We start from the raw sequence: 12,116 nt of genomic DNA, 5'->3' as shown, positions 1-12,116 counted from the left end.
GTGAGAAAAACAGTGGGAAAGGAGAGGAGCTGTGACAAAGGGAATGTGGGAGGGAGTTGTCAGAATGGCAGTGCAGAGGGGTAGGTGAAGTGCTGCGACAACGAAGGGGTAGGGGAGGCGAGGGAATGGGTTGCACGTGTATGCGAGAGGCTGGATTGCTAAAGGCTGAAAATGTGAATGATTAGGGAGGTGAGGTGCTGAATTAGTTGTTGGGGTTTCTTGCTAATCATATTCTATTTAGCTTGGAAAGTGTGTATGTTTCTTGCAACCATGTCGTAAGTTGTTTATTGTATCTTGGTCATGGAAATATATGGCAGTGGAGACGTGATTGCAAAGGTATTGGTGGTTTTGGGTGGTAGTGATGGAGGTGATGGTGGTTTTTGTAGTAGTGATGGTGGTGAGATGAGAGAGAAGGATGAAAGAGAGGAGAGGAGAGGAGAGGAGAGAAGGGAATAGGAGAAATAAGAAGGTATTTTTTGTCTTTTTTTGTCTTTTTAACTTTTCTGTTACTGCCATCCACTTTTGCACTTTGATATTAATACCAGGGGGAGCAAAGTGTTACAAATCAAACTTCAAGGGTTTCGTATTTTTTGACCTAACCATAAGGAGGTAAAATGTAATTTATCCCAAAAAAAATTCACACGCTCACCATTCGCGACCACATACCACATACTGAATATGCCTCAAAGATTTCCTTCACGGATACCGTTCCATAACCCAACACCATACTGAAACACCTCACTTGAGATCCAATCCCCCCAGTTGCTACCATATTTACATGCCACCACCTTTCAATTTCTCTCTTTCTTTTGCATGCAAACTTCCAAAGGTTTGATCAAGTATAGTCAACCATCTAATCTCCAATCCACCTTCTCTCGAAGGAGAACAAATAATGTCAACAAATGATATTTGAATTCATCTCCAATCCCTCCCCAAAGGAAATCTTTTCAAAATTTCTCCAACTTTTTACCAATTGACCCTAGAATAGTAAGCGCCAACATATAACAGATAGGGTGCCTTTAATCAAAGTGAGTCTCTTGCCCTTAGATACGTAATGTTTTTTTCAACCTGTTAATCCCCTTTGAAATCTCTCAATGATCAAGTCTAACAATGTCTTAGCCTTAAAAGAGGAAGTCCCTAGTAAGAAGACAAAAAAGTTTTTACTTTGCAACCAAGGATTTCAGCAAGCTCTCCCATATTTTAAAGCTCCACTTTTGGAATAAGGCAAGATTTACTCAATTCAATTTCAATCCCAAAGCTACCTTGAAGCATAAAAGCACACATCAAAGATATCCCAATTGATGCCCCTCAGCTCCATGGAAATTAATGTTATCATATGCTTAAAAGTAAATGGTATAGAGAAACCTTGGAACTATCAATTCTCCCAATCTAAAACCTTCTAAAAATACCTTGGATTGTTGAATCAATCATCCTACTAAACACATCCATAACTAGAATAAATAACCATGGGGATAGAAGATCCCTTGTAGCAGATCTCTAGACGTTTGGAAAAAGCCAATTGGACAGTCATTTACGAATACTGAGAATCTGAAGGAGGAGTACGAAAATGAATCCAAGTTACTTCGCCCCAAACCACGTCTTCTCAAGGCAATACGAGAGGAAATCCCAATTCAAATTGTCATAAACATCCTCTATGTCCAACTTACAATTAAGACTAGGTCTCCCACTTTGAAGTCTAGAATCCACTCCTTCATTGGCCACCAAAGCCACATCTAGAATCTGTCTACCCTCCACAGGCATTTTAGGAGTCGAGATACTACTTGAGGAAGCACATATTTAAGGTGAGAGGCCAAAATTTTTGCCAAAAACTTATATGCTCCCCCCAATAGACTGATAAGTTGAAAATCCCTAATGTTCTCTACACCTTAGCGGGGATGGGGGAGCGGAGGCACAGAAGTTTCTAAGGTTGGGAGCGTGTATATGCTTATATATTAAATATATAAATATATTGAAACAAATTTTTTTTTGCTTAGTTGTAATACATGTATTAAAATATGAATAAATACTAGAGATTGATGTCAATTACAAATTGTCTTTGTTAAGTATTAATAAATATTATGTAATCATAAACTTCTAGAATAAGTTGGAGTTGTTTTTCTTTTATTTCTATGAGATTTGTATGTTTGAGAGGTTTTATCTCAGTTGGGAGCGGGTTTCTTCCTCAATAGGAGTAAGTTTCTTACTTGGGAGTGCGGAATTGTGATTCTGAGTAAGAAACGTTATCTGAGTAGGAGGGTCTAGCTACTAGGCTTTGCACCTCTTCATTGGGATCAAAACAATGAATGAGGCATTCGAACTATTCTCAAACTGGCCCGCCTAAAAAAATGATATTACCCATCACCTCTTCTTTTACTACATCCTTACATTGTTGAAAGAAAACTAAAAGACATCCCATTTGGTCCCCCATTCAAAGATCTGAAGGCCACCACCACCTCCTTTGAGCAAGGGTGCTCCAATGAAGTCTTGTTTTTTATCCAGATAAATCACATTTAAGCGTTTACACATTGGTTTCCTTGTACAAATCTTCATAAAAGGCCACTACACCATTCATAATCTCCTCATCCGAATCTAAGAGCTCATTGTCAACCTGAGTCTTAAAAATGAAATTAACCCCTCCTACGAGTGTTTGATGCCTGGTGAAAGAAACGAGTGTTCCTATCACCTTTCTTAAGCCACAACTCTCTAGATTTTTGTTTCCAACTAATCTCCTCCATCTTAGCCATCCTCCTAAATTTCTCTTTCAAGCGTTCTCTACCTTGTCTCCTCATTGTTCAAACCTTCAATCCACTTCTAGTCTATCAACTGAATTTCCTTCAAAACCCTTTGCTCTTTGGTCTTTGAATCGCCAACTTGCCAAATTCCTCTCAGTTCCATTTCTTCAACTCCTTTTTCAATAGTTTAATCTTCTTAGCCAACCTTAAACTCAGTCGGTGCACCTTCCGCAAGATAGCTCCACCACTAGTTCTAAACTTTCTCCTGAAAGCCTTCAGCAAGGAGCTACATATTCTGAAATATGAAAGGAGAGACCCCCACAATCTACATAGTAGGACAATGATTGGAAACTGGCCTTGGAAGCATCTCCTGCACTACATCACAAAAAGTGCTCCTCTCAGTCAGTAAAAACCAGGAATCTAGAAATATAGGACATGGAAGAAAACTCCTGGCCATTGGACCAGGGTGAAATGTCCCTTTACCAACGGGAGATTGTCAATGAAGTTAGAGAAGTCCTGCATAAGTCTCATGATATGGACACCCCACACACTATGGGCCTTTCCACCTAAAAGCAACATCAACTCACTTCTCCTACATGTCCTTCCGTTTCCCCATCCACTGGGCCAAAAAGGTCCATCTGAAATCAGCCTCCACACACCTAAACAAGCATGAAAGAGAGAAACCACCTCTCTCACAATCTTTCTTGGCAAAAAACCTTACGATCCCACATCAACAGAATTCCACCAACACTACATCATAGGTTAGAAGATAAAACAATCAAATTTATTCCAAACCAAATAAATAACTAAATTGAGGAAAGCTGAATCCTAAACTAATCATCTAGTGCAATCATTGGTGCTTAACTAGGAACATTAACCTCTCCACATTTTGCCCCACTGTGCACCCTCAACTGCACACTCAACCACCCACCAGCACCCACCAGAGCAACAAACCTACAGGGGGAAAATATTTTTTATCCAATCTTTGCTTCCTTTATTAATTTGCTATTCGTAAAATTAGTTGATGTAAGAAAGCTTTAGAAACTTAGGTTAAGGCTACCCATGAGTAGATTGAAGTGTGTTTTAGCTATGGGAAGCTTTATAGTTATGGTTTTACAAAGGGGAAGAGGGTTTGGGGTTTGTAGAAAGGAAAGGGCTAAAATTTGTTTCATTTCGAAAGTATATAATTGCAGGCATGACTTGCAAAGGATAGGTGCTGAAATAAATTTTAAGACAATAAGGAATTTATCGGTTTTTGGATTAATTTGAAGGATGATAGATGTTGGAAAGGGATGGGGTTGATTCGGAATCTGAAGGATAAGGTTTGGGATTGGTTGAAAGTAGTATTGTTCTAGGATTGTGAAAGTAACCCGAGAACAACATTGTCGGTTATTTTTACACAGCAGAACGGTAAAAGAAGGCTTGCTCCCACAAAAGCTAAGCAAAATTCTTCTTTCAAACACAAAATTATAGGCTCCTAGAAGTCTCTTAATTTTAATATGATTATAACTCACAATTATGAAACTATGAAAGTTTGACTAATTGGAACTTTTAAAGCCAAATAAAAACCATATAAAAGTTGTGAAAAAATTGATTTGTAATACAACCCATGGTTCCATATAGGGGTGGAGGTAGGACTCCAACTTCGGGGAGAAGAAAGGTTAGGCAGTTCTTGTTGGGTGAACAGTGTGTCAGATCAGGTTTAAATTGTTTAAGTAATTATTAAAATATTATTTACTATTGGCCAGTTGTACCAATAAAAATTACAAAACACTAATTTGTGTCAATTTAGACATGTTACCTACTTCTCATAAGCCATATAGTTATGTGAATATTAATCAATATGCCTCGCGTCCATAAAGCTTCATAAGTGGTCCAATAAAAAATTATCAGAACCCAAAGAAAGCAATCATTTTTCTCTAGCAAAATTTTTTGCTTTTAGAAAAAGTGTTTTTTATTTAATATAAAGTAAACTATGTTACTTTTTATTGCATGGTGTTTTAACATGTGGTTTGCCAATGGTTTTTTCTTTTTTCTTTTTAATTTATTATTGTTATTATTATTATTATTATTTTATCATGAAAGTGGATTAAATTTTTGGAGGGTAACCTTTACACAAAGTGGGATTTCTAAAATTTTGGGGGGATCAAATTGCGTTTTGTGGGGCTTATTTATCAACCCCCCCAAAAAAACGAACTGAGTTTACATAAATTTCAAAATTTGTTTTTGGAACTAGCTTGTATAAAACCAACCTTTCCCAAAATTTTTGATGGACTGGGACCACATTCCCTCAATGTAATAACCCTCATTTTTGTCTTAGCCACGTTCATGTGCATTTGCATGATTTTGTCTTGTTAAGCTTGCATTTGTAGACTTTGACTTGTTTTGCCTAAGTAAATGTCCCCGTCTTGTTTTGTGCATATGTGTTTTGCCTAAGTGTTATATGCATGCTTTGTTCCTTCCTTACTATCTCAAGCCTAGGTCACACCTTTGAACCTCTCACATCTAGGACCATCCTGGAACCACTTTGGTTGACCTCCACCATCACCTAGGCATATTGGCGGAGATGTCATCATCTAGGCCGAGATGTGTATCATCTAGGCCGAGATGTTATCATCTAGGCGTCCTAGATCTTTGATCCTTGCACCTAGTGATCTTGTTCCTGGACTAGTATGACCTAGACCGAGGTGTGACACATCTAGGTCGAGGTGTGGCACAGCTAAGCCATGTGTTATCCTTCTTTGCCGAGATCATTGAAACCTTCTTGTCCGAAGCTTATGTCTTAATCCGAGACCCCTGCCTTGTTAGAATGCCCTTGTCACCTTACTTGTTATACACACTTTGTCATACTCTTGTCTTGTCATTATGGCACCTTTTTGAGGTTATTCAATCCGACGTTGCCACGTGTCCCAGCAGAGGGTTAAGTCAGGTGCTAGCTGAGAAACCCTTATCATTTTGTCATATCCTTGCCTTTGAAGAGAGAGAAGCTCTAGGAAGAGGAAGAGAAGTTTTTAGAGTGAGAGAGTTAGATTCCAAGCTTGATCCTTAGAGCTTGAACCGTTAGATCCGTGTTTTGAGCTTAGATTCTTGATCTACTCTTGTTGTTTTTTATGTTAATCTGATCACATTACATGATCTAACATGATTCATGAGCCATGCATCGATTTAAAGTTTGGTTTTAGAAAGAGAAAATGATGTTTTTGTGTTCTTGAAGAAAAGCCTTGTTTTGATCCAAAAGTTTGTAACAAGTTCTATGTTTTTGTGTTTGTTTTCATGGAATCTTCAAGTATGGGTACCCAGGTCTATGTTTTTGAACTCATATAATGAAATCTCAGATTTTGAATAAAGAAGTTATAAATCTAGCATTCATGTTCTTCAAGGGAGGAAACCCAGATTTCCAGACTTCACATTTGCCTAAGTGTGGTTACTGAGACCCACTCTTGCCTAGATCTCACACCTAGGCCAAGCATCGTATCTCACCTTGGCCTACCTTGCATGATCACTTGCATCTTAGCCTATCTTGCATGCATACTTAGGCTAACCACTGCACACCTAGGCCGACTATGGTACACCCTTGCCGGCACCTTGTAATAACTCGGCAGGCAGCTGCACACCGAAGCCTATGGTACACCCTTGCTGGCACCTTGTAATAACTCGGCAGGCAGCTGCACACCGAAGCCTAGGTAACCACACCTCGGCCAAGACCTCCTGAGTTCACCCAGCTAGGTCATTTTAGCCTAGATCATCTCTATGCATCCATTCCAAGACCTGGTTGGTACCCAGCATGTTTTTTCTAGATGAAAAACAGTGATTTAACTCTCAGCATGTTTTGCTTTGCCTTGACTTGGTTTTGGAAAGAAATGCCGGGATCATCTTCATTCATGTAAAGCTTGTTTTAAGAATGCATTGCACAACCATCTTTGAGCATTCCTTCTTGTCTTTTTGAAATGCATTCAATAGACTTTGCTATATGATTGTAGGTCTTAGATTCTTGCCTTAATCCCTACACCTGAAGATCTAAGTGAGTGGTATTTTTAATAAAGTTATGTTATAATGTTTTGATAAAAGCTTTGCTTTGTTTTGAAAAAGTATTTGATTAAGCATGAATGATTATCCTCTAATTTTTGTATCAAGTATTATGTTTGTTTTGATGACATTCTTGAAAAGTCCTTAGTGCTAGGGGACTATAATGCAACTAGTACCCTTGTTTGAGATATCTCCCTTGCCACCGACGGTCTTGTACGGGTGGGTTTGTCTAATCGATTCCAGGTCGATTATTCCCTTGTTTTGCCACCGACGGTTTTCCGGGTGGGTTGTCTAACTGATTTTGGGTCGGCCACCGACGGTCGTGAACGGGTGTGCTTGATTCGGGTCGGTTATTCCTTTGTTTTGTCAGGAATGTCATCCTTTGTGATATGTAGATGTTATTAAACATCCCAAGAAGTTTTGAAGGACTTTGATTGATGAACTTGATTCATCTCATGTTTTGTTACAAGTTATGATATGTATTGTTTTGATAAAGATCTCGGATATCATTCATTCAAACCTTTATTAATTGTATCATTCACTGAGTATCCATGCTCACTCTCCCCTTTATATATATGTAGGCGACGAGCAAGAAGGCGGTGTCGCCTAAGATGTTATTTGCAAGATGTTTTGGATTCATTTTTTGTTAGCATCTTGAAGATTATGCTTCTTAGTTTGTAATTCATGTCTTTTGTATATTTCGGCTTGAGAAGCCTTTTGATCAAGATGTAACATGTACTTTGTTTTATTTGTTTCCAAGTTGTAAGCCATGTTAAGATGTATGCCATTTCATTTGATCTATGCACAGTTCTTATGGACTACTTAGATTTAAATTTACTTCCGCACATGTAAGCTCCATATGTATACTCTGATTGTGTGTGAATTTTTGTAAGTTGGCCTTTGGTAATCTCGGATTACTGGCCATCACGGCATCATTCTACTAGGGGCGGGATGGGGTCGTGACACTCAACCCTTGGTTGCACAGTTCATGTCCTGTAAAATGTAAAATTATTAAAATACCCCTAATTGTTAAAAACATAAGAAAACATACAAAAGCGACCAACAGTAAAATAACTCTGAATAAACATAAGTTAAGCTTTGTTTTAGGCTTTCAAAGTAGATATCTTGTAAAAAAAAGGTGGATATATGTGTGTTAAACTTCCATAAGATCAAATAACCATAACATGGGTAGTGTTTCACCATACTTGTTTTGAAGTAAATGTTCTACTCTAGAGTGGAACACTATAACATCTTCGCCTACAGAATTACATGATTACAAGAACATTAGTTGTACCTTTTTATTCCTTGGCATATGTAGAGACTGGTATTTAGGTGATTACATACAACTATTCACTTTATTCACAGGGTAATATTGTAACAGTTTATTTTTTTGTGGGTGCAATATTCACTGGTAGTTACTTGCTAAATCTTTTAGGAGAGAATGCTTTTTGCCAACTTTTGTTTGTTTATTTAAAAGATATGCTTTGTGAAGCAAAATTTATCTGATGGATTTATACTAATCTTCCTTGTCTTGTGATTTATGTTAGTGATCAGTTATGATTTTCTTTTGTGATGCCTATAGGTGCTAGGGAAGACAATGAGCCAGACTTGAACCCCTAATGTTGGTTAAGGAACCAATCAATATCACTCCGCCTAATAGGCTTGTGATATATTAAGGGGTTGTTTGGGATGACCTAAATAAGTGTACTTTTTGTCTTTTTACGAAAAGATGTGCAGAAAAGTAGAGAGATGGTGTGATGGAAAAAAGATAAAAATATGGATTATTTGAGGTATGCCAAACTTGGCCTAAATGTTTTCATTCAAACTCGTGTGATGAATTTGTAAAGTTTGGTGAACAGAAGAACTTCAATTGTAAAATTTGCATTTTATTTTGAGAGATCAGTTGGCATTCAAGATTGAAAATATTCAGACTTGGAAACTTATCACATGCACTTTCTTTTCTTTTTTCTTTTTTCTTTTTCCTTTTCAGGTCTGGTAAGTGTATGGTAAGCAGCCATATGACAGGGTTAAGGTTCTGCTCAATGAAGATGAGTGCCATGATTAGCATTCTCTTTTATGTGGTTGATGTAATGGCTTCTACAGACAAATACTGTCATCTTTTATGTGGTTGATGTAATGGCTTCTACAAACAAATACTGTCATCATATATAAAATCAGTACAAAAAGTGTTGTTAACTTGATTGTCTGTGTTATGGTATTGCTAGTTTGTATGGTATAAATAAGATGCACAGACTTCTTGGAAATGGAATTCTTACAGCTACAAGTTCCTCACCAACTGCAGAACATCAGCTCTGAACACAAAACCATCAGCTCTAATGGTTTTTTTCAAAACCATTAGACCCACAAACATTTCTTTATCATATAAACTTGCTACTTTGATTAAAGATTGTTGGAGCATGTGTGAAGGTAGAGTCTTACGTCGAATGAAGAGTAAACGAGATGAATCTTAATATACATTAAATGAGCTTTCCACTTATAGGTTTAAGATTTTAAGTGGGTATGAGTTTCAAATAATGTATGTTGGGCCTTGATATGACGTTTGTGGACTCGAGAGTTTCTTCCTAATGGATTGGGTCGGTATTGCCTTGTGCTTGTGGGTTCCCCGATTCCCTAACAATTGGTATTAGAGTCAATGGTAGACGATTTATGAGCGGGCTCTCTTGGAGCATTGGTGTTGTTGGCCTTGGGTTTGCACGGAGAGCTGATGGTAGACGATCTATGGGCGGGCTCTCTTGGAGCATTGATGTTGTTGGCTTTGGGCTTGCACGGAAACTCTCAATGGAGCAAGAAAAATCCATGAAAACTCTTGATGGACCAAAGAAAATTCTTGATGCACGTGGCAAAATTAGACTGCGACAAGGTGGCTCTCAATGGAGTATGGTAGCTCATGATGGAGTGTGTGCGGGTGGCCTAAGTTGGACTTGATGTTGGAGAGTTATAGATCAAGATTAAGGGGGGAGTGTGTATGATTCATGATGAATTTGCAGATGATAGATCAAGATTCGAGGGGGAGTAAGGCAAGACTCGATGTTTGGTTCATACAACTAGGAGAGATTGTTAGAGCATGTATGAAGGTGGAGTTTCACATCGGATAAAGAGTAAAAGAGAGGAGTTTAATATACATTAGATAGGCTTTCCACTTATATGCTTAAGCTTTTAAGTAGGTATGAGTTCTAAAAAATATATGTTGAGTCTTGATATGATGTTTGTGGATTCTAGAGTTTCTCTCTAATGGATTGGACCAGTATTGCCTTGAGCTTGTGGGCTTCTTAATACCCTAACAAAGATTACATTGAATCATAATTACAATACAGAGAGGATAACTCTACCCAATAGACATGCATACATCAACGTACTGGTGGAGATGCATTGGCACAGATACATATTTTAAAGATATATTGTGCTAATGCATGTCACTGAAGCTGGCAATGTTGGGTGTTTGTTTAGGAGTGGCTGAGTTTAGTTTTTAGTTTCTGGCGAAGGATTTTCTGGTCCATTATGATTGTGTTTGAATTTTAGATTTGTGAAGGGATTTGTAGAGGAAAAGTGAAACAGAAATGGAAAAAAGCAAGAACAATTAGCTTTTATTTCGTTTTTCTTTTTTCCTCCGTAAATATTAGATCTAAACACAGCCTAAAGGTTCTACTCCCACTAAGCAGTCATTTACAAGGACTTCTATGTTCTCTCATTCTCACATGAGTTTTCTGGTTTGGCTTTGTATCTGACTGGGTATTTTTACTTGCAATTGGCAGTTATATATCCAATGGAAATGAAATGAAGTAGTAGCCCAAAATAGCACAAGCGGTTCTTTGTTGGAGCAACAAATCATTAGTTGAACAATTGTGCATTGAACACTAGTATTTTTCTTAGAATTGGACACCGGTTTCGTATCTCATTTTGTGAAATTTTTCTGTACATTTGTTAACTCTTAGTTGAACGATTTGGAAAAAAGGGAGTAAAATTGGGTCACCTCAAAGCAGTTTGATCCAGATAAACCATGTTATGTAGCAACTTATTCGATAACTCTACATGATACAGAACAATTTTACAAAAAATGCAAAATATACTGTTGTTTTGTTAGAGCACTGCATTCATCAAAGTTGAGTGTCTAAAATGAATACAGTGTTTGCACTTCTGTAGAATTGTTTTTCCTGTGTCTCCGCTTATTTTTCCCAAAACCTGGCAAAACCAGAAGGAATGCCTTGATGACTAAAGGTAGATGCATTCCTTTTTCCAGATGGTCATGCATCAGTGATGATAATCTATAGTCCTACAGTGACAGTGACAGTGACTAAGATGTAGTAGCATTTTTTTTTTTTTTTTAATTAAGAGAAAAATTGAGAAAACAAATAAAGTGATGAGATGCTGTGAATGGTGTGTTTTTTAATTTTTTTATTATTATTTAAACCACAATTTATAATAGTTTTATTAAGTCAAGACTTAGGATACCATATTAGAAAGCAAGGGCAGAGGTGGCTTTGACAAGTTGTGTTTAGTTTTGGAACCCAAGAAGAGAAACACAAACCAACAAGAAGAGGAGGCCCATTGTTCCATGTTTTTAAGTTTCTGTTCCATCTCATACATATCCCACTTGTTTCTTTACATACGAGTAATTATTTTGTTTTTTAAGAATTTTATATTGGTCGTGTGTTCAACCAATTGTATGAGGTCTAATAATTGCATGACATTAAAAATAAAGAAATGACAAAATTCTATTATATGAAGTGATAAATTATACTGTACACATGCATACATATGTGTATGCATGTGTGCATAGGATTAGCATAGCATAGGATATGAAGAAAAATGGAGCACAGCAGGGTTGGGGACTTTCCATGATGGAAAACCTGATTTCTAGGGTTGACTCTTTGACTGTTTTTATTTTTTATTTTTTTATTATATATTATTGATTTATTTGGAATTCTTGGATCTTGGGTTCACAGCTAATAAAATAGTTAGATGTTCAAAGAAAGAAAAAAAGAAGGTAATAAAATATTTGGAGAACACAGGTTGAATACAAAAGTGTCATGGAAGTCTTCAATGACTTTTTCATATATCAGATTCAACGCCTTGTTGTTGTTGTGCACATTTCTCCAATTCTCCTTCTCCTTCACACATACATTCAACATATTACAAGATTATATTATACAAAAAAAAAAAAAAATTATTGTAGAAAATCCTAATCCATACCCATGTGTATTGTTGTATATGTCATCTTTGCTGTCTGTCTTTTGCACTAAAAAAAAACGAAAAAAACTCAGCAAACAGCCCAGAAATGTCAAACCCTTGCACACATAGGCATACAGGGATGTAATGTTATGCAGAAATTCATCTTAT

The 12,116-nt window shown here is 37.1% G+C and overlaps 1 long non-coding RNA gene and 1 other non-coding gene across 2 annotated transcripts; both read left to right on the top strand.

The window, feature by feature from the left end:
* The first annotated feature begins 6,709 nt into the window (after positions 1-6,709).
* Positions 6,710-7,603, top strand: LOC145796997 (uncharacterized). Its single transcript, XR_014337873.1, has 2 exons — positions 6,710-6,753; positions 7,340-7,603. It is a non-coding gene; the product is annotated as an uncharacterized LOC145796997 (long non-coding RNA).
* A 734-nt stretch (positions 7,604-8,337) lies between these two features.
* On the top strand, positions 8,338-8,954 carry LOC114285250 (uncharacterized). The gene is made up of 2 exons (XR_014337872.1): positions 8,338-8,422; positions 8,749-8,954. It is a non-coding gene; the product is annotated as an uncharacterized LOC114285250 (transcript).
* The last annotated feature ends 3,162 nt before the right edge of the window (positions 8,955-12,116 follow it).

This window comes from Camellia sinensis, chromosome 8 (genome assembly GCF_055761805.1).
Source record: "Camellia sinensis isolate YWXY chromosome 8, ASM5576180v1, whole genome shotgun sequence".
NCBI lineage: Eukaryota > Viridiplantae > Streptophyta > Magnoliopsida > Ericales > Theaceae > Camellia > Camellia sinensis.
Note: the sequence above shows the minus strand (reverse complement) of the source record. Positions and strands in the feature narration are given on the sequence as shown.